Consider the following 16,186-nt stretch of genomic DNA (forward strand, 5'->3'; position numbering starts at 1 on the left):
CTCTTTGTCGTCTTCTTTATTTCATATGCAAAAAAGAAACACAACATACATTTTTTCATTGACGTGCAACTCAAGCACATACATACACACACTTTTTGAGAATTTAAAGGGAAAAATCAACCTAGCCATCCATCATAGATAAACACATAAAAAATCAAGAACCTGCAACATTTTTTGATCCATTCTAGCCTCGATGGAATTGCATCTCACTGATGAAGAATTGATTCGTTCCACATGGTTACATCTCTGGCTCTATGGACTGCCATACCCATAGCCAATTTGAGTTTCATTCATCGTCATCGTCATCTAGTCCTTCTAAATGAATAAGATTTGAACTATATTTTATCTTTCAAGCTTGGATCAACTTGGAGATGACGGTTGTGGTGAGTCCCCGATGCCCCTGGTCAAATAGTGGAGATCAAAGATGATTGGTGACTAGGTGGATGGAAGGTTGAGGATGTGTGTTGGATCAGGCAGAAGCAACAGAGGAAGAGAGCCAGAGGAGCGAAACTCAGTTGTTGTCGAAGGTGGAGGCTTCGCTAGAGGTGGATGCTTGGTCTCGGCGGATAAAGAAAATGAAGGGGAAGAAAGAGTGCCGAGAAAAGAGGAAAATACCATCTAGTTTCGTTTGTGAGCTCGAATCATAGGGGATGTGGGTATGGTGGGTGGGTTAGACCCATTTTCATTTTCTTTTTGATTATTTAAATTTTAAGAAAATAATAAAATCTACTCTAATAAATGAAAATCTTTTTGCCACATGTCTTACTTTCATTGATTTGGTCACATATCATTTTGTGATTGTTTTTAATTAAAAATTTTCTACATGACATTTTGTGGGGTTTTTTTTTCGATTTTATTAAATTCTACATAATATTTAAATATAATAATTGCAATAAATGTAATAATAAATGCATATCAATTTCAACAACTGACTTTCTTTCTAATTTCAACATTTCTAAATTAAAACTTCATTAGTTTCCTTTGTTTATTTATTTAAATTTAAAAAGGAAAAAAACACATTAATTTTAATAATTCAATATTTTTCTAATTTTTCTTATAAATTCAAACCTTTTCAAATGTTTAGAATTTTCATATATATATATATATATATATATATATATATATATATATATATATATATTTTTAAAATGAACCTATATAAATACTTGAGTCTTATACCTAATAATATAACAAAGAAATTAAAATGGTAGAACAATCTTTTCAAGTAATTTAGGACCAAAAGTACATGAATTTCCAAAATTTAGACATTTCATGCCAATTTAAAACATTTTGAACCTTAATAGGTTTATTTATTTATTTTTGGTAAAGCATACGGCCAATTTCGCATTTTTGTCATTTTTGTTAAACATCATTTATCCATAAAAGCACTTGAGTTTTTTTTTCCACAATATATATGTGTACCTAATTGTTCTAATATGGAACAACGAAAGTATCTTTACTCTTTTATGAACGAAACAAAGAAAATTGTGATTTATTTTTATCGATTAACTACTTCATTTTTTTTGTAATGATTAAAAATCATGTTAGGATCGCTATTAGCCCAACCATGCTAAAAAACGAGGAACAATGAGGTTCCATTTTCTAAAACTAATCGGTAATAGAAGGGATTACCCATTGCCTTATATGCTAGCATCTAGTTTCTTATTTTATCAACGTGAGATTGGGTTTGCACTCAACAATGCTCCCCTCAACGATTGTTCATTAGATCTAATCATTTTTTCATATCGCCGATACTTTCAGGATACGCTCACTTGACCTGGTCCATTAGGAAGACTTTCGATATAAGGCTTCAGGATCAACTTTGTTGGACCGAGAATTACCGAGGATTGCACCATCTGCGCCAACCACAACATTCAGGCTATGACCATAACTTTGATACCACTTGTTAGGATCACTATTAGCCCAACCATGCTCAACAATGAAGAACAATGAGGTTCCATTTTCTAAAACCAATTTGGAGCAACTTGGAGCACAATGAAGCACTTGGAGCAACTGGGAGCAATTTGGAGCACTTGGAGCAACATGGAGCATCATGATGCGCCATGTAGAAGGAAGTTGTGCCATCCTTGGGGATGTTGCGCCAAATGATAGCAGGATGCGCCATCATGTCTGAAGTTGCACCAAGGTGATTTTGAGCCAATGAGATGTTGAGCCAAGTGATGATGTTGAGCCAATGAGATGTTGTTGCTCCATCAAGAAGGGAAATTGCGCCATGGAGGAGATGTTGCGCCATCATGGACCATCTTGGTACATGATGTGCCATCTTGATTCCTAAGAATTAAATCAAATTAACTAAAATTCTATTTTATTTAGATGGCTCAAAACGCAAATGCAACAACAAACTTCTCTTTGCTCCAAATCATCTTAAGGGAAAAGTTGACAAGATCAAACTACTTAGACTGGATTCGTGCACTATGAATCACTATTAGATACGAGAAAAAGGAGTATGTCATGGATGAAAATCTTCACGAGGTTCCTGAAACTGGATCAACTAAGGTCGTTCGAGTCAACTATGAAAAGTGTCTAAATGTAGAATGAGGTTGTGTAACGCCCGGAAGATAGGGCTAGATGATTAAATAATAAAAGGATAATTATCTGCCTTCAAACTATCCAATATTTTGTCAGAAATTTCTGTAAGTTAAGTTGCACTTATCTTAATTCAAGTGTAACTTATATTTATATTCATAGTCGTTATATTGAATCTTAAAATGGGATTTAGGCAGGATTTAGTGAGGTATTTAAAGTAGGATTTCCAAACAGTATACTCTGTATACCAAAGGGACGCTACCTCTGATATGATCCTACTTGGTTGCTCCTTACTTGATAGATCTTGATATATACAATGGGGCTAGTGAGAAATCTAGACTATCGTTAGTCACCAGGAATAAAAGACTAAGACTTAATGATATACGTACCTAGGCTGTAACATCCATAAAATTCAAGTCAATTTAAAACTTTTTAATTCATTTAAAACCATTCAATCATTACAATTTGTTTTCAAAATAGTTTAAACATCAGAGTTTCCAGAAACCATAATCATCAATCGAGGAATTGTATGGTCACGCCTTCGCCTTCCCGCGGCCATCCGCTGAACCTGAAACAATAAACTGAAACTGTAAGCCTGAAAGCTTAGTGAGTTACCCCCAAAATACCAACGCCACACCGATAATCATATCATATAAACATATAAGCAACATAACAACCATGCATCTCGAGTCTACAGTGTGACTGGTATGCTCGCACCGAGCCTTCAGTCCACCTGGTCCACTCTCCGAGTCTACAACATGACTGGACCGCCCACACCGGGTCTTCAGTCTATCTGGCCCACTCTTCGAGCCTCGACATGTCTGGACCGCCCTCTCAGGGCCTTCAGCCTATCCGGACCGTTCGTCGGGCCTTCGGCCTGACTAGGTGCCCTCCTGGCCCTGTAGTTTATCCGGTCCGCCCTGGGTATGTTGGCCTACAACACGAAGTAGGACCCGCCTCAACCCAACTCCATACTAATCAAACAATCATGTGCACATAAATATCATACGCTAGCATGTATATAATAGATAATCATACCGATCTAACAGATCACTAGCATAGCAACCATCCTATAACCAGGATACCGACCTAACCGGTCACTAACATAACATCATCCTATATACCAGGATACCGACCTACATCAGGTCACTAACATAATACCATCCTAACTACTAGGATGCAAATTTAGCAAATCAATAAACATATCAAGCAAATACCCAAATACAAATCCGATAAAGGGTCGGCCTTGGTGCCTTAGACCCTGTTGATATAGTGAGGATAACTCACCTCGCAATCGTTGACTCGAAGGATAAGCTCAAACTCTTGGATCACCGCCACAAATTCCACCACCTATATTCACCACACAACCATGTTCATAAATTCGCAAAATGCCCCAGAAGTCCAATAGTCATCCTTGGTCAAAGTCAAAGTCAACGGTCAAGGTCAACAATCCATGTTGACTCGACACGCCGAGTACAACCAGCCACTCGCCGAGTTCCTTGCATAACTCGCCAACTCGCCGAGTCACTTGAGTGACTCGTCGAGTTCCTAATGTTTGTGGCTGTAAACTCCTTGACCAACTCGTCGAGTTTCCCTTGCAACTCGGCAAGTTCATGCATGCCAAAAAAACCAGGAAAACCCTGACTCATCGAGTCACCCTATTGACTCGCTGAGTTGACCATGCTACTCGCTGAGTCCCTTCAGTCCTTCATCCATTCAGATGCTTTTTAAGCCATGATAAGGTTCCATATTGCAGATCTAGTTTCCCAAGGCATGTTTATCACGTAAAGTTGCAAACTTTACGTGCATGCAAGGCTCTAAAGTCTTATAATGACAAACCCAAGCTTGTAATGGAGGTTTACACATAAGGAGAGGCTCATAACTGCTAAAGTTGAAAGCTTTATGGACTTAGAGACCACAAAGAGTTCATATATGAAGTTGCAACTTCAGATCTTAGCTCATACACAAGGAAAGCCTCCTAATATGCTAGAATAGCCCTAAAATTCATCCAAATGAGATCTAGAATGAAATGAGGCCAAGATAACGACTTGATACCTTCCAAGAGATGCAAACTGAGGTAGATATCAGATGCCCACACGTTCTATGCTCCTAGCCACTTGCTCTCCAAGTTCTTCTCACCAAGAATCCTCTTCTAAAGCTTAAAATACACAAATGGAGCACTCTCACACGAATTAGGGTTTACAGACTATCAAGAGGCTGTAAGGGGAGGCTGAGGAGGCCAATGATCCTTTAAATAGGGTGCAAAACCCCGGAAATTAGGTTTTCATTCTCCAGCTCCTACTCGTCGAGTCCTTTCTTGGACTCGGCGAGTAGGTCACTTAAACACCTGGACCAACCCGCTGCTACTCGACAAGTTAGGCAACCAAATCATCGAGTAGACCTTAAAATCATGAGAATTTATAACCATAAATTGATACTCGAGAATCGGGGTGTTACATGGGTCACATCAAAAGAAAAGCCAAAGTGTTAGGCGAAGTGCTGCCAAATTCATCAGTCATCACTTTTTACAAGCTAGTGCATAGTTACTTTCAGCTTAGACATACATATAAAGTATCTTTAAATGCTATTTGTGCCTACTATCTGTCTACTTGATATGTGTGCTATAATATGATATGATTTCACTTATATAAATTACTTTATCATATTCGCATTGGGTGGTGAAGGGTTTTGGGAAAAATAAAATAATGGGTTGGTTAGTAAAGGGTTTTCGGAAAAATAAAATAATGATGAGAGGTCACGCATTGTATTATCGGGACCAGTCATCTAACAGAGTATAGGTGTCGACCACTGACTATTCTAGGTAGTCTGGTGGAACACTAGCAGGTTCGTCACCTATAGGTGTTAATGATCATACTTTTCAGGGAAAAGGAAATTTGTTCGTTTGGGTACTCTATCCCCCTTATGGTTGCCTTGTTGACTCATATTACTACGAATTCCCTGAAGAGGTATTGTCTACTCACATAGATCTTTTAGGGTAGGTCTCTTGAGATTAGTGTAACGTCCGCGTTTCTTGGTAGGAAATGATTAGATGATTAGGGTCAATAAGTGTAACTTATTTGATATAATCAAGGGCAATTATTTGAGTGTTATGTGATGATTTGTAGTATACGTGCTTACGATAATATAATAAGAAAAAAATATGCGTCTAAAAAAGAATAATAATTAGGCCGAATACCCTTGACGAAAGTTGAAGTAGTCGTGATAAGGATTCTGAGGATATAAGGAACACTTAAATCAGACTTATAACGAAGAAGTTATGGTTTGTCGAAGTTGCGTGATTCAACCCGATTCGACAATGCACATCGTAGAAAGTAAATTTTTGTTAGGTTACTTTTAAGCCTTAGTGGTTTAAACAAAAGTCGTAGTAGTTGTTAAACCAAGAGTGTACATATAGAGAACGTCCAAATCTGACTTCATTAGAGGAAGTTATGATTTTTCTAAGATTCAACATAGTAGTATACAACTCAAATATCGAATTTTCGATCGTATGATTGTTAGCCGAAACAATCTAAACGAGAGTCAAAGATCTTGTTAATAAGAGTCCAGCAATACGAAGACAGTAAAAAAAGACGTCGGATGACAAAGTTATGCATTTATACGGGCTTTAACAGTCTAATCCTGTGTAAAATAAATGAAGTTAAAACTAGTCGACAGAGTCTAAATGAAAGTTGTAGATCCCGTCGATAGCTACGTATGGATATAAAGAACCTAAAAAATGGAGTCTGTATGAATAAGTTATGCAATTTTGAAGTTTGAGTTTCGTTGCATGTGTCTAAACCCCGCACACGACCTTCTAGAAGCTACCATGTAGCACCAGCCAGATTCCGACATGTGGCACCACACCCAGGCAAACACATAGACCATGTACGCGAAACGCAAGGCCCTTAAAGGGTGCGCATGCTCATATCCCAACCTATAAATAGACACCATAAGCTCATTCCTTTCCCACAACATTCGATTCTCTCTCCCTCTCACTTGATTACTCTCGATTTGGTCCGAATTTTCCTTAGTAGTTAGGATATTTTGGCAAGTTTAGAAGTCCCTAGAAGCCTAGTATCTAGTAGCTATCAGCCCGAAGTTCCACCAATGCAATTTTTGGACATTTTTTAGGGAATCTTTGTAAGTTAAATTACACTATATTCTATGTTCAGCAGCGAGAGCTAGGCGCTACCTTCAGCAGGGATGTGCGGGGTATGTCGCGTATGTTATGGATACCCGGGAGAACGGGGTAAGGCGACGGTGAGCGAGGTTCCAGTGGTACGAGACTACGTTGATGTGTTCCCGGAGGAGCTTCCTGGAATACCTCCGGAGCGCCAGGTAGAGTTCAGGATCGACCTAGTTCCTGGTGCGGCTCCGATAGCCAAGGCACCCTATCGGTTGGCTCCTCCCGTGATGCAGGAGTTGTCTACGCAGCTGCAGGAGCTGTTGGACAAGGGATTTATTCGTCCGAGTGGTTCGCCCTGGGGAGCCCCGATCCTGTTTGTGAAGAAGAAGGATGGGTCGCATCGGATGTGTATAGATTATCGGGAGCTGAATAAGGTAACAGTGAAGAACCGTTACCCACTCTCGAGGATTGATGATCTCTTTGATCAGTTGCAGTGAGTATCTTGGTTCTCCAAGATCGATTTGTGTTCAGGCTATCATCAGATGAGGGTTAGAGAGGAGGATATACAGAAGACCGCGTTTCGGACGCGTTATGGACATTATGAGTTTGTGGTGATGCCGTTTGGGCTCACCAATGCTCCTGCCGCGTTCATGGACCTCATGAACCGCGTGTGTAGACCGATGTTGGATCGGTCTGTGATAGTTTTCATTGATGACATCTTGGTTTATTCCAAGACTCAGGAGGAGCATGAGGAGCATCTGAGAGAGGTATTGGAGACCCTAAGGAGGGAGAGCTTGTACGCCAAGTTCTCCAAATGTGAGTTTTGGTTGTGCGAGGTGCAGTTTCTTGGGCACCTCGTCAATCAGAACGGGATTTCAGTAGACCCGGCCAAGGTGGAGGCCATGATGAGGTGGGAGGTTCCGAAGTCTCCATCCGAGATTCGAAGTTTCCTAGGATTGGCAGGCTACTATCGGAGGTTCATTCAGGATTTCTCCAAGATAGTCGTACCCCTGACACGGTTGACTAGGAAAGCCGTGGTCTTTCGGTGGGGGCCTGAGCAGCAGGCAGCGTTCGAGACTCTGAGGCAGAGATTGTGCGAGGCGCCGTTCTTAGCCCTGCCCGAGGGCGTGGAGGATTTTGTGGTATTTTGTGATGCATCGATCTCAGGTTTAGGCGCAGTGTTGATGCAAAGGGGGCATGTCATTGCTTATGCCTCGAGGCAGCTGAAGCCTCACGAGGCGAACTACCCGACGCACGATTTAGAGTTGGGGGCGGTGGTCTTCGCCCTCAAGATATGGTGGCATTACCTTTACGGGGTTCGTTGTACCATTTACACGGACCACAAGAGTTTGAGGTACCTCATGGATCAGCCGAATCTGAACATGAGGCAGCGTCGGTGGTTGGACGTGGTGAAGGATTATGATTGCGATATCCTTTACCACTCGGGGAAGGCCAATGTGGTGGCCGATGCGCTTAGCCGCAAGGCGGCGCCGACCAGGGATGTTTGCATGAGGATGACTGTGGTGACTCCCCTGTTGGAGCAGATTCAGGAGGCTCAACAGGAGGCTATAAAGGAGGAGCATCGGAAGAGTGAGCGAATAGTGGGTCAAGTCACCTCCTTTGATTACGATAGTCGGGGGTTGTTGACACTACACCGTAGGGTGTGGATGCCGTATCATGGAGGCGTGCGCCAGATCTTGATGGAGGAGGCGCACAAATCCCGATTATCTATTCATCCAGGGGCAACAAAGATGTATCGGGATCTTCGCCTGGACTATTGGTGGCCCTACATGAAGCGGGATGTAGCGTGGTACGTCGAGCGGTGTTTGACTTGCAGGAAGGTCAAGGCCGAGCATCAGAGACCGCACGACAAGATGCAGCCATTGGATATCCCGTTGTGGAAATGGGAGGATATTACGATGGATTTTATCACGAAGCTTCCACGAACGGCGCGAGGAGTAGATTCGGTTTGGGTCATCGTGGATCGGTTGACCAAGAGCGCCCATTTTATTCCGATTCCGGAGAGTATCTCGGCCAAAAAGTTGGCCGATATCTATATCAGGGAGATAGTGGCGCGGCACGGGGTGCCAGTGTCAGTGATATCAGATTGAGATGTGTGGTTCACTTCTAGGTTTTGGAAGAGGTTTCATGATGAGTTGGGCACTCGTCTGCATTTTAGCACCGCTTTTCACCCGCAGACGGATGGTCAGAGTGAGCGGACCATCCAGACTTTGGAGGATATGTTGCGGGCGTGCGTGTTAGATTTCGGTGGTAGCTGGGATACCTATCTTCCTTTGGCTGAGTTCTCGTACAACAACAGCTATCACGCGAGTATTGATCATCCCCCATTCGAGATGTTGTACGGTCGGAGGTGCAGGACCCCGATATGCTGGGGTGAAGTTGGCCAAAGGGTCATGGGGAGCACCAAGGTGGTGCTCAAGACGACCGAGAGAATCTAGCAGGTTCAGAGTAGGCTTCAGACTGCGCAGAGTCGGCAGAAAAGTTACGCTGACAAGCGTGAATCAAACCTGGAGTTCCAGGTCGGGGATATGGTTCTCCTGAAGGTGTCGCCTTGGAAAGGCGTCATTCGATTCAGGAAGCGGGGCAAGTTGGGCCCGAGATTCATTGGACCGTTCAGGGTTGTAGCCCGGGTGGGCAAGGTGGCATATAGGCTGGATTTGCCAGCCGAGCTCAGCCAGATCCACAGCACCTTCCATGTCTCCCAGCTGCGGAAATGTCTCGTGGATGATTCAGCGGTGGTGCCATTAGAGGATATACAGGTTGATGACAGCCTGAATTACATTGAGCGCCCAGTCGCAATTCTCGACCGGAAGTCGAAGGATCTAAGGAACAAGAGGGTGGAGCTAGTGAAAGTGCAATGGCAGCACCGCAAGGGTTCGGAATGCACTTGGGAGCCGGTGGAAGAAATGATGGAGCATTACCTCGAGCTGTTTCAGGATCGAGCGTCAGACTTCGATGACGAAGTCTAAAATAAGTGGGGGAGATTTGTAGCACCTGGTTCCGGGTACGTAAAATTTATCTTAGTAATTGTCATTTTAGCCTTGGACTCGGCGAGTTTTAGGTCCGACTCGCCGAGTAGGGACGCGGTCCGGGGGCACGTTTAAGTTGGCGACTCTGCGAGTCCATATTCTGGACTCGGCGAGTCCATATTCTAGACTCGGCGAGTCACCGCTGTCTGTTGAAACCCTAAATTTCAAGGGTTTGCACCCTATTTAAACACTCATTTCCGCCCCAACCTCGCCCCCATTCACCCTCAGAGCTCCCAAAATCGTCTTTGCCCTTTTCCTTGTGAGATTGAAGTGTTTTGGGTGTGTTCTTGATGTTTTTGAGGAGAAAGAAGAGTAGAAAGAGGCCAAGCAATTTTGTGACATATGAACGTTCTCCTTGAGGTATAGCTCGTTTCCCCTCTGTTTTCAAGCTTGTAGTCCCTAATAGCTTCATGAAAGTCCTTTTTGAGCCATTCTTCAAGCTTGTTTGTGCTTGGTGGGTGGTAATAAGTTGTTGGCCTTTAGATCTAGGCATGATTTAGTCCCTGGAGCTTGGATCTACTGCCTTTATGGAGTCATATTGCATGAAAGTCCTAGATCTACCCCTTTTGGTACACTTTGAGCCCTAAAACCTTCATTGGTGATTATCTACACGTAAAGTTGGAAACTTTACGTGTAAACCAGGCCCCAGGAACCCAGATCTACGAATGGCATGGGCTGGATTCAAGCAAAATCGCGTGTATAGTTTTTGCATGAGGCAGACTCGGCGAGTCGGGTCGCGAGTCCCCGGGTTGTTCCCCTTTTTGTGTTGCGAGTTGGAGTGGTGAGTCATTGGGTATGACTCAGTAGGTTGAAAGCTAGACTCACTCATGAAGTCACTCGGCGAGTCATTGCAACGACTCGGCGAGTTCACGGCAATCTCCTTGTCTCAAGAACAACTCGGCGAGTTGTTCATACAACTCGGCGAGTCACAGCTTAGAGTGTTCTTCGGATGAAGATGAACTCGGCGAGTTGTTCATACAACTCGGCGAGTAGGATGAAGGACTATTGGCCTTGGGTATAGAAGGAAGACTTGTCGAGTCTACGCTTAACTCGACGAGTAGATACGGACTTATGGTTAGACTAAAGGAAAGGGACTCGGCGAGTTGGCTAGCCAACTCGGCGAGTCTGGTCAACTGGCAGTTGACTATGACTTGACTCATGACTTGTTAAGGGTAAATGGGCAATTTACGCTGAGGGCGGTTAGCAGTAATTGATTAAGTGTTTGGTGGGAATTGCAGTCGGAGGATTTCCGAAGCAGCAGTAGACAGACCTTTCCCACACAGATCAGCAGCTACTTCGAGGTGAGTTACCTTCCAGTAGCGGTGGGTCTAAGGCCACAATGCCGGCCCACCAGTAGGAAATGTATGATAAATGATTGTCTTTGTGATATCATCTAGGTCTGCTACTACCTGATATGTTATATGCTAGCATGATATGTTACATGTGATAGTAATAGAGTTCGGTTGTCAAGACCGAAAGGTAGTCAGACACCCTAGATACGTCTGACAGTATATGATGATATGTTTGCATGCTGGCTTTTTACGTTATATGTGATAGAGGTAGTAGGAGGGGACTAGTCCCCGAGTTCGGTTGTTAGGACCGAAGGGTAGTTCAGGTACCCCAGATATGTCTGATAATATGTTATGTTATGATATATGCAGTAGGGGGTGAAATAGTCCCCAAGGTTCGGTCGTCAGGACCGAAGGGTAGTCAGCACCCCAGAACGGCGTGACATGGGTAGTCAGCACCCCAGAATGGCTTGACACGGGTAGGTCGGCACCCCAGAATGGCCGTACCGGGTAGGTCGGGCACCCCAGAAATGCCCGACAATATGTATGTTATGTGATTGTGTGATATGCGGTACGATGGGGGAACTCACTAAGCTTCGTGCTTACAATTTTCAGTTTTGGTTTCAGGTACCTCTTCTTCGAAGGGGAAGGAGCTGGCGCGGTAGCAGCCCATCACACACATGTTTCGTATTCCGCATCACGAGACCTTCCTGGGGATTTGTACTCTGACATTTTTATGTTATTGAAATGTTTTTCCAGACATGCTATATCTTTATAAAATGTTATGATTAGTAAACGTTTTATTCGAATGTTTTGCTAAATATATGTTTTCAAAAATGAAATTTTTGGCTCGTATTTTGGGGCGTTACAAGTTGGTATCAGAGCCCTGGTTTGAGGGATTTGGACACACCTTCGGGGGTGTTTGAACTCAAATCGAGGGATTAAAAGATTTTAGAAAGAGAAAATGTTTTCTAAAACTGCTAAGTGAAAGGGTTTTAAGAAAGAACAAAGTGTGTGATGTGCGCGACCGGCCGAGCTCAAGTAAGTATTCCCCAATGTACCCATACAAGTTTATATATGTTTATCAGTTTATGTAGAACAACATGCTAGAATAGGACTAAGGATCTAGGAGTGATGCCTTATGTGCCTACTTTCTGTGCTTCAGTATATGAAAAAGTTGCATGCTAGAATTGAGTAGACAGCAGTAGGGTAGCCTGTTTAGATTATTCCTGATAGTACGAGTTTATCATTGTATGCTAGTCCAGTTTTTCTCTACGAGGATAAAGCTGCTTGAAATTGTTTCCTTTATGTCCAAATGTTGTTGCTTTGTGCTATGTGGGCTTTGAAGTGATGGGAGTTAGCTGTTAGATGAATACGTTAAAGTCACATGTGACTAGGGTTGAATAATATCAGAGTGTTGGATTTGAACCTATTGCGTAGCTCTTGTTTGAGTCCTAACCGTGGTAGGGATGAGTCCCTCACTCGAAGGATTATCCGAGCCTTGTCACATGTGATTGTATTTAGGTGGTAGCTAATTGGCATCACCAAGAGGCCTTCAGCAACTGAGGACTGGTTTGGGTGGAGTCAGAGTTTCCTAGGGTAAGCCTAGGATAAGAGTAGCAGAGATCAACGGTAGTGAAAGGGACCTGGTGGAGTCACGGCAGTCCTTGGAGAAGGTACGGATAGATGTGGAAGGTAGTATGGGCCCGTACTACTGAAAGCAGAGGATCCGTACCCGAATCGAGGAATGCCAAGATAAGACCGGGGAACTTGTAGTAGGTGTGATCCCTCCAGAGGTATCAGTATCATTAACAGTTGTTATTTCTTTTGTATTTCAGAATGGTGGTACTACGTTCGAGGCCAGCAGTTGGCAGTACAGGAGAGGGATTGGGTTCGGGATCAGGTTCCGAGCCAGTAGATGAGGGGCTACGCGAGTTCATCGCATCAGAGATCAGCAGAGGCATCCTTGAGTCGACCCCCATTATCTTCGGGTCGATCAAGGAAGGGATATTGGAGATGATGGAGGATCGCCTCCGGGCATTCAGGAGTGACATGGCATCTGGCCAGTTAGGATCCCGCACACTGTCCTTCAAGGACTTCCGGGGCAGTGGTGCGCTGGATTTTCATGGGGCGAAGGACCCCATAACTGCCAGACGATGGATTGCAGACATTGAGTCTGCCCAACCGATTAGCTTCTGCCCTGAGGGGTCGAAGGTGAGATTGGTAGCAGGATGTTTGAGAGATCGAGCTAGGGATTGGTGGGAGTCCGTCGGTGACTCGTTGGGAGCCTCGGCTGTCGAGGCTATGACCTGGTCGGACTTCGTGACCAGGTTCAGGGCAGAGTTTGCGTCGGCTGTCGGGCTTCAGCAGCTGGCCAGGGAGTTCCTAGATATGAGACAGACGACGGAGACTATGGCGGAGATCACCGCCAAGTTCCGGGAGAGGGCATTATTAGTGCCCCAGTATGCGGGTGATGAGGACATGAGGAGGACCCGCTACCATGACATGTGATATTGCCATATTTATACCTATTTTCAGGCAATATTTAAGTACATTTTTATTAAAAAGTTGGTAATTTGTTTAGAATAATGGTACTTATGAGCTTAAATGTTATTTACAGCCAAAAAGAAGACATTTTGAAGAAAAGGGACTAAAAGCGTTAAAGAAAGAAACTTCGGGAATTAAAAGAGTAAAAGTGAAGAAAATCTGGAAAAAGATCATTCACGACGTGAGACTTAAAGGATTCACGACGTGAATCGTTGGTTCTAGAAGATATGTACGCGGGTGAAGGAATCCTTGACGGGCACGGTTATCTACAACTCACGACGTGAATTTCTTACTATTCACGACGTGAATTTATGGATATCAGCAACTATATAAATCCTTGACCATTACGAATGGAAAAAGCTTTTGGCAGAAGGAAGGAGTTCCAGAAGACGATTTGGAGCGAAAGAAAGGTTCTGGAAGAAGGTTTTCAACACCAAAAAGAATAAACGTTTATATTTTAGTTAAATAAGAACATGCCTTTCATTACTTTTAGCTGTGTTGGTTTAGTTGCTATGATGAACAGCTGAATCTAGCTACTCTTGTTTAGCTAGATGAAGCTTCAAACTTATGAATAGTTATATGTTTATGGATTAATTTTAGTTGGTAAAAATTGTTTGTGTTTAATTTGTATAACCTAGCATGCTATTGTTTGTTTATCTAATTGCTTGATTGCATGTTCTGTGTAGCTTAGTGACCATTAATCTGCATGAACTTGTTTACCTAATGATTTAGTGAACATTGAATTTGTTAGAGCTAGGATTGACCAATCTTAGTTAGTAATTAGAATAAATGAGCTTAGCTGTGCTAGAGAACTTGTATTGTGATCATAATTGCGTTTATACAACAAATTTTACATACCATATTTACATTCATAATTAGTTCTGTGTTTAATTATGTGTGAACATACATGGTTTGACATGAATTAGTTAACTATTGGTAAGTTAGAACTAAATTACTAATACAACTAAAAACCAACTTAATAATTCGTAATCATTAGCTAGTCATAAGAGAGAAGTGGATTCAAACTAAACAAGAGTGTGTTTTTATTTATTGAATTTGATTTAAGTTCATTTGATCTTGTAAAACCAGATAAAACCCCTTTTAAACTTGTTAATAAATTAGGTTAATTTAATAGTAAGTAAATTAATTAGAACACCGTTCCCTGTGATCGACACCCGACTTACCCAAGCTATACTGTAATCTGACTAGGTACACTGCCTATAAGTGCATAGTTAGTTAAGTTTGTTAGGTTATAAATATTAAAATTAGTGAGTACTTTTGTGCACATCAAGTTTTTGGCGTCGTTGCCGGGGAACGACTTAGGTTATTAGTTTATTTAGTTGCATTAGATTAATCGACCCCTTTTTGTGGAATAAAATCTATAAAAAGGTTAATTGGTTATTTATTTTTGTTAGCTTAGCTTAGTTTATTTTTCTGTTTCTGTCACAGAGTTCACGACGTGAGATTTAATAAACTCACGACGTGAAAGCTGAGATTTCAGTTTTTAGTTTTTCTTATTTTAGTCCAGTTTTACGTTTTTAGTTTAGCAAGTTGCAGGAGTTCATGACCAGAAGTTCAAACACACACTTGGTGCCACCACTTGAAGATCCCGAGTATGCACTTCACAAGAAAAAGACGCCCTTACAAGAATTGAAGTCAACTTTTTCAAGGAAGTCGGGAAAGAAGACAAGAGAGTCAAGTTCATCCGCAAGGCACAAGAGCAATATTGAGCACTTGGATCAAACACCCGTCCAAACCGAGTCCGAAAGCGATACCGAGCCGGAATTTGAAGAACACACGAGCGAACCCGAGAACGAGCCAAGGAACGAGATGGAAGCAATTGAAGAAATGTCCATGGGAGCTTACAAGAAGCGGATCCGAGAAGATGTGGGTCCCGGTTTAGTCCAACCCGTAATACCTGCCACTGCCACATTCGAGCTGAAGGGACACATATTGACTGCACTGAAGGACATCACATTTTTCGGGAAAGATCATGAGGATGCTTTTAAGCATCTAGATGAAGTCAACGACATTGCGGACTACTTTAATATCCCAAATGTCAACAGAAACACAGTCTTGCTTAGGATGCTTCCCATCACTTTCAAAGGAGCTGCTAAGGAGTGGTTAAAAGCACTCCTACCGGGTACAATCACCACTTGGGCTCAAATGCGTGAGCAATTCTTGGACCAGTTTTTCCCGCCATCCAAGATAGCCAAACTCAAGAAGGCAATAGCCAACTTTGAGCAACATTCGGGAGAGTCACTATACGAAGCATGGGAGCGGTACAAGGGCTTGCTCAGCAATTGCCCTCAACATAACCTAAATGTGCAGCAAGAGATGTCAATCTTTTATGATGGGGTCAACATGATGACAAAACAACTCCTTGATTCTCAAGGACCTTTGACAAAGAAAAATCCAAGGGAGGTCAAGGAGCTAATTGAAGAATTCGCGAAGCATTCTCGCGAATACCACAACCCGAGGCAGGAAGGAATCAAAGGCGGAGGAGGGGCCCAAACTGAAGAAATAACAGCGGTCATGGCCATGCTGAATAATATGGACCGCAGGATAACACAGATGGACCAGTCGATACATGCCGTAAGAGTGGGTTGCGAGAGATGCAGTGGTCC

General features: G+C 42.8%; 1 non-coding gene across 1 annotated transcript; it reads right to left on the reverse strand.

Annotated features, from left to right (window-relative positions):
- Positions 1–15,773: 15,773 nt before the first annotated feature.
- On the reverse strand, positions 15,774–15,880 carry LOC145055904 (small nucleolar RNA R71). Its single transcript, XR_013685451.1, has one exon. It is a non-coding gene; the product is annotated as a small nucleolar RNA R71 (small nucleolar RNA).
- Between the last annotated feature and the right edge of the window lie 306 nt (positions 15,881–16,186).

The sequence above is a fragment of the Lactuca serriola genome, chromosome 5, assembly GCF_051521515.1.
Source record: "Lactuca serriola cultivar US96UC23 chromosome 5, Lser_US96UC23_V15, whole genome shotgun sequence".
In the NCBI taxonomy this organism is placed as follows: Eukaryota; Viridiplantae; Streptophyta; class Magnoliopsida; order Asterales; family Asteraceae; genus Lactuca; species Lactuca serriola.